Here is a 9908-nt window from a genome sequence, read left to right on the forward strand (position 1 = left end):
AGTCCCCCCCTGCACTCGTGGACTCTCCAGTGTGACCAGGCAGATCATTCTCAGGACAGGGCTTCACAGTGAGCGGACACTTCTGGGAGTGGAACAAAAACCAAGCAGAATGGGACAATGGAGACAAAGGAAAGGAAAAATTCAGATAAAGTGCGGGAGAGGAAAGGAGCCAAGAAAGCTCAAAAATCAAGCCACCATATTTTTTAATACCATGTGAAGACAACAGAACGGGGAGTTCTGTAAAGTTAGAAAATGCACCTGGGCCAAGCCTCCTTCTGAAGTCCTGGAAAACTAAATTCACACAAAAACAAGCAATGGAGAACTATGAAGGTCAAATCCCACAGTAAATTACTGTAAGAAAAAAAGAGAAGAAACAGAATCACAGCCCCGTAAATAGTTACAGCAGCCCAGAGACATGCTCGGAGACACAGATCAAAACTGTAATACAGTGTTTCAAAATGAATGAAAAGGCATTAAGAAAATGATGGCACTAGACACGAAAGACTGACTGAAGTCAGAATTAGGGAAATTCAGAGAAATTCAGAAATGAGGTGACCGATTTAAAGGAAAGATGAAAATAAAAGAAAATGATCACTTTAGAAATGAAGACTCACAAAACAGAAGGATCACAAAAGTAAATAGATACAGCAAAAAAAAAAATAAGTCTCAAAAGAACTGGATGAAAAGGATGGAAGATTTGAAAATCAAAAGTAAAAAAAAAGTCAGTGAAGGGGGGGATACAGCTCAGTGGTAAAGTGGGTGCTTAGCAGGCACGAGGTCCTGGGTTCAATCTCCATCACCTCCATTAAAAATAATTATAAACAAAGAAATGATCAAACCTAATTACCCGCCCCCAAATATACATTTTTTTAAAAAATGAAGAGGGAAGAAGGAATGGAGAGTTATTGCCGAAGGGGCAGAGAGTCTCAGTCTGGGGAGATGAAACAGTGGCCCGTGATGTGGTGATGGCTGCACAACAATATGGATGTGCTTATGCCACTGGGTTGTCCACTTAAAAATGGCTGAATGGTACATTTTACATTCTGAAAGAGATTAAAAAGCAAAATGGAAAAAGTGACAAATATTATTGATAGTCAAAAAGTTCCTGAAAAAGAAAAAAAAGACAAGAAAATGAATAAACATAAACACTATGATTCAAGAAAACATTCCTGAAATTAAAAAAAAAATTGAAACAACATATTAGAAGAACACATGCACCTGAGAATGCTGACTCAGAACGGCCATTATCCACACATAATTTAGCAAAACCAACGAACTTTTGAAAACACACACACAAAATATCTTTTTCACATCTATGTTAAAATAGCACATGGTTTACAAGGGGAAAAAAGGGGTGATCGTAGACTTTTTGACTGCAGCACATAATAACAGAAAAAAAATAAATGAAGTAACACATTGAAGACACTCAAGGGAAAGAATGTAAAATGTATAAGGGCCTTTCACAAACGGGTGCCAACATGTAGGAACTCAGGGAATATTATTCCATAGGTCTTTCCTTTGGAATTGATTAGAGAATGATCTTCAGGCAGCTAAAATGACTAGAAAGACATGGTCATAAAGACTGGCGTTGAGCCCTAAATATGTTGTTACTTACGGAACTAAGATTTAATGAGAAAAGGTGTTCGAGACGGTAAAGAGTATGTGATCTGAAGATATAGATATAATACAGTCTTGAAAAAGGGGGGAAATAGTGAGGGTAGATGGAAACAAACCTAACTGCTTTCAGTAATCATGATGGTAAATCTCAGCAGAAGCTCTGTCACTCTGAGACTGTCCATGTAACATGGGGTAAAGGAAATGAGTGGTGTGGGGACATTCCAAGTCTATCAGCCCCTAAGGCCTTGAGAACCAAGATTTTCAGGATGGACAGGAGAAATCCAGATGTAACAAAGACAAAGTAAAGGACAAAGCCTGTAGTCCTCTATTTAAATTGGAAATATTAGAATGAATTCTCTGAGAAAACCTCCGAACAATGACAAGCCCAGTTCCAATGAGTGATTCTAAAGCCTCAATTGTGGTCCTGATGTGTCATTTCCTAGTAAAAGACACTGGGGCTTCTTGTAGAAATGGCTGATTTCAGGTCAGGAGCAAGCAATATCCAGATAACCTGAAACATCCTGACACACCAAAGAGCAAGGAAAGATCATTCTGATATCAGGAGACTTTGGAGCCAAATTGAAAGAAGCCCCCATTAGCCAAAGATGGACAAGGAGCAGTGAGAAGGTTAAAAGTAACAATCAACAGAAACCCATCAAATGTATTTATATTCTGCAATGATATTTAAGATGAACTAATTGGTCACCTCCTTGGAATAATAGAGAACCACTTCCTTATCTGGAAAATTGGGTAAATAAACAAAGAATCAAATCCTTATACTGCCACGCCTATCTGAACTCTACCATTGGGTAACCAATTAGGAGGTGACAGTGAGCATCTCCTTATAAAATTATGCCAACTAATTATAAAATACAGTTAGCATTTTATTAACTGTAAATATTTATTATGTTTCAAAGGGAACTATTGATTCTAAATTATTAAACCCTTGAGAAGGGAGATTTAAATAAAGTTTACAGTTAAGTGCAATTAAATCTACATTGTGGCTAGTTTGTTTTCAGATTCTGCACCCTTTTATTTATTTATTTTTTGAGTTTGACAAATTTATTGGTTATTTTAGTAAAGACATCCATCTCAGTCATTTCTCTTGGACTTGTTTTGAATTTTCTACTCGCCCCTGAAACCCTTTTATCCCCGTCCAGAATAGCAACTCACCCCACACACACTGAAGAAAGGAATAAAGACTAAGTTTTTCATTTCTGGAGAGAGAACTGGGAAGAGGTCAAAGGCTTCAGCTGCCAGAAAACTCACTTTAAAGCTCACGTGAATAGGCACCTTAACCACCACAGTAATCTGTGGGAGAAGGCCACTCAAAATGCCACTGTCGGGAATTGGGCAAGGACTCTGTTAAAGAAGCCACTACCCGAAATTTAGCACTCCAGTATCGCTCCATAAAAAGGCCCTGAGCCACTGTGTGAAGGGAATGGTCTAGACAGCCACCCTCCAAGAATGTGCCCTTGTGTGTGTAGCAGACTGACTTCACACCCTACTCCTGATCCACAAAGGGGAGCCATTGTGCCGGGGGCCCGCCAGGACGCGGGTGGTGGAACTGCCCCCTCTCGGAGGGAACAGTGTGCTTCTGGGAACCGCATAAGCACACCAGCTAGGCAACAAATGCAGAATGAAGTGAGACGAGCAGATAAAATGGACGTGCTTTTTCCAGTGTGTACAGGGTGGGCATTCACCAAATTCCAAAATTCTCCCAGACTGTCAAACTTGCAGGCAATTCTGTGTAAGTGATCAGTGTTCCCCTGTGAGAGTCACATGAGGAAGACTTGTGTGTGCCAGTAACAGGTGGGACTCTGTGAGGAGACCTACACGCCTGTATTTTTGACACTACTTGTGAGATTTGATTGCGCTGTGTAACTACAACTACATTCCATTTAGATGCAGATGGGAGGGTGGAAAGTTGGGACAGGGATCAATGTAGTGCTTCTAAGTGGATTTGCAATACATAGAAAAAAGAGCCTCCTGCCCAAACCAATTTTTTTCTTAATTTTTACAAAAGAACCTCAACTTCTTGAAGAATTCCATTTCTTAATAAAAAAAAAAGTTGGTGAATGCACCCAGATCCTAAGCTGTTCAAATTCATTTCCCGTGGTTATATGTTTACTTAATACTCAAGGGGATATATTATTTGCCTCTGACTAATAGACTAATATAAATACTTTTACATTCAAAGTATTTAATCTAAGGGATAGTTTTCTCATACTTTTCAAATTGATGCCTGGATTTTAAAGAAGAAAATCATGAAAAAGTGTTTATAATAAAAATTTCCCCACCATTCACGTTTTTCCCATTTTGACAGAAATAACACTGCTCACGAGATTCACTGATATAAAGTTCTTTTTCCCCATCAGAACAAACATGGGGTTGAATAAAAGACCTTGATTTTATTCCTGTGAGATGCATGTCTGGTGTCTAACTTGAGAAGCTGGAAGAGAAGAAACTGCTTTAAGTTACTGTGTTTGGGGTAATTTGTTCCAGCAACAATGAACAGTAACACTTGCAGAAACCTGGGCCCTTGTCACAGAGCTAAACAGAGACTCCAGGGCCAAGAGTCAGAGAAACTAGGGAAGTCCCAGGGGGAAGGAAGGCAGTGTGGCCCCAGCTGCTGCTTCATGTAGGAGGAGTCAGTAGGTCAGCAGTCTAGTGTGTGTGAGTGTGTGTGTGTGTGTGTGTGTGTGAGTGTGTGTGTGTGCACGCTACAAAAGAGCTGCTCCGGCCCTGCGCTTCCAAATCTCCCAAGACTCTCCCTTATGGCCCAGGTCATTAGAAAGAGGATTCTGGGGAATTTAGCTCAACCTAGCCAAAACAACACATCACAAAGCCATTTCCTAGGTTTCTCATGCCATCGACCTCTCTGATTTTCCTTCCTTCCTTCCCTTTGAGAAAATTAATATCAAATTGATTGATTTTGAAATTTTTATCTTAAAATGTTTAAATGCATGCAAGGTGTTTTATTTACTTACTTATTCATTCATTTATAACTTTTTTAAAAAGTGGAGGTGCTGGTAATTGAACCCAGGACCTGCACGTGCTAAGCACTGTGCTACCACTGAGCTCTACCTTCCCCATGAGGGTTCTATTTAGAAATAGACACTACTCCCCCAAGCCTAGAGCACTATGCATTCACAGTATCACATGTTTTACATACAAATTTACTTACTTAAGGGCTTACAAATTACAAAAGGCGAGATTTGCCTAAACTAACAACAGGTTCCTAACTGAGATCTAGGCTGTTTCAAAATGAGTATTTTACAAACATGCATGGTTTCCTGAAAATTGTCATGAACATAAAAAAAATTTATTCAAAGATGCAATGCATAGAACATGGAAAGATGAATAAAGTTACAAAAGGCAGAATGAATATTCAGTTTCTAGCTCCCCCTCTGTTTCTGAGCCGGGCAGGCTTGTTGAAAACAAACAAACCAGCCTATTTCTCTGAAATTTAATTGCCTCATCTGCAAAACAAGAATGATCTCAGCTACCTTCAATTCCAGGAAACTTATAACTTGGAATTATTTATGATTTTCTGAAGTTGAACGGTATGTGATGTAAAGAATTGTTACTAGGAAGTGGTCATTTTGAACAGGTTTCTTACTGCTTGACCTAACCAGCCTGCACCCATCACGGAAACAGCCAGAAAGTGACTAGATCAATAGCAGCCTTTGAGACCTGTTTTTTGAAAAATGTAACTGAATAGAACAGTAAAATCCCTGGACATGCAAAAGTTGTAGCCCCTCTCTTTGGGGGCGACCACAAGCTTTTGAAACATGTGGAGAGGAAACTGACATGGCCTTACCCTGATAAAGAGCACAGCAGCGTTGAAAGAAGCACAACTACGCAGCAGATCGAGAGAGTGAACTCTCTGAACCTATCATTCCACAATGAGCTGTAGAGGTCTCAGTCAGCTATGTGCTTTTCTGATCCACAACTCTAAAAAAGCAAATTTTGACCGTCAAATGTATTAAGAATTTAACTTATTTGCCATATGTCTTATCTGAAAGACAGGGGGAGATAAAAAAACCTGCTGGGAAACGTTTTAAAAAAAAGTTTGATCACATTAAGAGTGAGACACAAAAGGACAGAAGGATAATGATTGTTTCCCCCTAAATTCCCGGGCTGAACAGAAGTCCTCCAGAAGTCTTCCTTACCAGACGGCTAACCCAGTGAGGAAGACAGCTCACTTGATTTCAAATGTGAGAGTGATTTTTTTTAAATTTAAATGACAAGAGAGAAACTATCTCAACTTCATTATATCTAAGAGGAGAGCTCAAGTGTTCAGCATGTGGGTCTGGTTTGAGGGTTTGAGTAAAATTGTGCTTTTTTTTTTTTTTAATAGAAATTGTATGTAATCTGGGCAGTGGCTTGAACCATTTGCTAATAGTAATTGTTGTTTGAGAGTGGAGTAGGAGATTGTTAAAGAAGTCTTCCCTGGCAGATGGACTCCACAGGAACTGCCACGCAGTTTGCAGCTGGCAGGAGAGGACCACGGTGTGGACAGTGGTGTGGGCGCCAGAGCCCCCATCTTCCCCTTGGCAGTGGAATGGAGACACGGGAAACATCTCTGGGAGTTTGCCAGGGGCCTGAACGCACGTCTGACATCCTTTCCCTCCCCAGCCCCTCCTCAGCCCTGGATCTGACAACAAAACCTGAAGCAGGCATATTTCTAAGAACATATGTTTTCAAAAAAATGATGATTTAATGAAGTGGCTATTCTGAACTATGATTAGTAGAAGTTCATTTAAGATTCAACATAGGCAGTTGTGCCCTGGGAGCCTGCTGGCGGGGTGGCAGGTGAGGGCGGGCTGAGCGCCTGGAGCGATGCTAACCCCCCCCCCCGCCCCCTGCCCCGGGGGGCGAGGCGAGGGCCTGGCCAGGCCTTGCGGAGCCAGTGAAACTGAGTCTCATGTAAGCACCGGTGAGGGATGCTTCCTTCAGCCCGCAGACCTGGCCTTCAGGCTGCTCCCAAGGCGATGAGCCCCAGGAACCCCATGAAACCTGCCCTGCCCCTGTGCCACACGGTTATGGGTCCCTTTCCTTATAAGGCGGTGCCTTGGCTACAAATTGCCACTCAGCCATCAAGATCTCTGTCTGTGGTCACAACCGTGAAGGGAGTCGCAGTGCGGCGCAGAACCAGGTTTTGGGGACCCCCTGGGCCCTGCACGGAAGCCTCCCACGTCATGGAGCTGCCCAGCGTGACAGGAGGCAGCTCCGCCCTGAACTCCCCGCAGTGCCTCAGGCAGCAGGTCTTTGGGGAGGGTGGCGCCAACAAGGGCTACGGGCAGCAAGGGCTGTAGGGCTAGGGGGCCCACCCTCGGCCCCCCACCCCCAATGCTTCACCATCCGGTATGCAGGCAGCCTGGGGGCAGGGCGGAGGGCCTGGGCCTGCCCTCACATGTCACATGGCCCTCCACCGACGTCATGCAAGCCCAGGCTGCTGCTGCTGCCACCACCACCACTGCCAAGGTCACGGCTACTGTGGCTGCTCTCCAGGAGGAGCAGAGCCAGGAGCTGGGCCGTACAGAGGAATCAGGGCTGGACAGTCTTTTAACAGTTGGTTCCTGCAGCACGGAGGTCCCTCGAGACCCAGCTTCCCCAGTAGCAGGAACCCTGCCAGCGTGGGAGGCCTGATGCGCCCCTCTGGCATGAACCCCACCCAGGCAGCGGGCATGGTGCCCCTGAATGCAGGGCAGCGCCTGCCCCAGCCTGGGTACCCTGGGCCTCGCCAGGTCCAGGCACTACCCCGACAAGGGGTCAAGAGAGCCTACTCCAGTGAGGGGTAGCCTGGGCAGCAATGCCCGCAAGGAGGCCAGTATGGGCCCAGCGCCACCCAGTATGCGCCTGGCCCTGGCCAGCTCTGTCTCCTCCTACCCTGGGCACAGGCTGTCCCTGCAGCAGGGCGGGGGCCAGTCCCTGCCCACCTCCACCCTGCAGGGCTGCAATACAAGCCTGCATGTTCCGACCCCAGCAACGCCAGCTCCCCACTGCCAGGGAGCCCCACGCAGCCCATGACTCCCGGCAGCAGCGTCCCCTACACGTCCACCAGCCAGGAGGTCAAATCCCCCTTCCTGCCTGACCTCAAGCCCAGCAACTCGCACCTGTCACCCTCTGGCAGCCCCTGTGACGAGCTGCAGCTGACCTTCCCCGAGCGGGACGGTGTGGTCCTTGAGCCCTTCCACGCGCAGCACAACCTGGCCTTGAGCAACCACGCCTTCCAGCTCCAAGACTCTGTCCACAAGACCCTGATGCTGAGGCCTGACCTGGAGATGCAATCAAGTGCTGCCACCACGAGGACCGGCAGATGAACACCAACTGGCCGGCCTCTGCGCAGGTCAGCATCAACACCACCCCACCCACCATCGAGCGTGGTGACAGCAAGACCCCACAAGCCCGTATACCTGAAGCATGTGTGCCAGCTGGGCCGCAACACCGTCCAGATCGCCGTCACGGCCTGCTGCTGCTCCCACCTCTTCGTGCCGCAGCTGGTGTGCCGGCCCCCCCGTCCGCTCCGTGCTGCGGGGCCTCCTCCTGCCCTTGAGCGCTGCATCACTGAGATAAAGCGGAACTTCAGCAGCGGCACCATCCCTGGCACCCCTGGACCCAGTGGAGAGGACAAGGTGGAATGACAGCCATCAAGGTGTCACTCAAGTGCCCCATCACCTTCCGCAGAATCCAGCTCCCTGTCCAAGGTCACGACTGTCACCACATACACTGCTTCAACCTAGAGTCAAATCTACAGCTCAGCTGTGAGCAAGGGACCGGGAGGTGCCCCGTGTGCAGTAAGACAGCATTGCTGGAGGTGGACCCATACATGCCGAGCATCCTCATTTACATTCAGAACTCCGACTAGGAGATCATCATCGGCCCCATGTGCAGCGGGAAGCCGGTGCCTGTGAAGCCGGTGCCTGTGAAGCCTGACGTGCACGTCAAGGAGGAGCCAGATGGGCCAGTGCTGCAGCGCTGCTGCACCGTAAGCCCCGCCCTGTGCTCATGCCCAGCGTGATGGAGATGATCGCCACCAGCCCTGGGCTTGGTGCCACCCTTTTCATCTTCTTGCAGCCCCCCTCAGCTCCTGCCCCTGGCGATTACCCCAGCCAGAGTTCCAGCTTCCTGGGACCAGGGACCTTCCCCAACTCCTTCCTGCCCACCACCTCCATCCTTACTGAGTTCACCCCAGGGCCCCCTCCTGTCCCTTATCAATCCGACATTCCTAGAAGCCCCAGACACCAGAGAGGTCTGCTGCCTGCCTCCCAAGTCAGATGGCACCAGCAGGTCACCTCGACCTGGACCATAACCTCAGGTCACCAGGGCTGCATGCTCCCAACCTTGGAGGCCCCCCAGGGCCCCAGCTGTACCACCCAAACCTCCCCCTGGGTCCTGGCAGCCCCTGGGCCCAGTGAACTTGGGTCTCATTGGCAAGTTGGCCTTCAGTGCTACCACAGGCATGATGGGCAACCCCCGTCTGGGGCAGGGGAGGCCCCAGAACCAGCCCTGGATCTGCTCCCAGAACTGACCAACCCCAATGAGCTGCCATCTTACCTGGGCCCACCTGACCTCCCAACAAACAGCAACGATGACCTGCTTTCTTTTCGAGAACAACTGATCTTGTTGACCACCACCTGCGGGGATGTGCCCACAGATGTCACACACCTGCCCCCCCCAGCCCAGCCCACCTGACACCAGCGGCCCTCCCGACGTGCACACCTGGAGCCTGGGCCCCTGATGCCTGGCCCCCCTGGGGCTGGAGGCAGCCCTGCACAGGGTGGGAGGGGACCCCAGGCAGTGGTACTCACTGGCCCAGTTAGCCAGCAGAGCTGTTTGTGCTGAGTTGCCCGACCCTGCCCCCATCTACACATGGCCCATGCCTGTCCAGCCCCACCTGGTCCATGACACACCTGCCACCCCTGACCTCTCAGCCTCACCCCAGGTTCCCCCACCCCTGCCTGCTCCCACCGGCCTGCATCTTGTCCAGTGTTGGCCTTTCTATTTCAATGGCCCCTTGGTCCTGGCCGGTGAGAGGCAGGCTTACTCTGTCCTGGGGCCTGATCTCACCCAGCCCATTGGGTGCACTGGGGGTTGGGGTCTATCTGCCCACCTGAGCCTTCAGGCTGAGGCTGGAGGTGGGGGCTGTAAAGCACAACAGTGTACACAGTGTAGAAACACGGATAGATATAGGGTGGCTGGTCCCTCTGTGCAGCCAGGGTCTCTGTTGGCTGGGCCTCCTGCCGGCACCCAAGTGCAGACAGGGAGGGGGTGTCAGTGGGGGA

At 48.4% G+C, this 9908-nt stretch overlaps 1 pseudogene; it reads left to right on the forward strand.

Moving 5' to 3' along the window:
- Positions 1–6610: 6610 nt before the first annotated feature.
- LOC135319519 (zinc finger MIZ domain-containing protein 2-like) lies at positions 6611–9318 on the forward strand (annotated as a pseudogene).
- Positions 9319–9908: the final 590 nt, after the last annotated feature.

Source organism: Camelus dromedarius, chromosome 28, assembly GCF_036321535.1.
Source record: "Camelus dromedarius isolate mCamDro1 chromosome 28, mCamDro1.pat, whole genome shotgun sequence".
NCBI lineage: Eukaryota > Metazoa > Chordata > Mammalia > Artiodactyla > Camelidae > Camelus > Camelus dromedarius.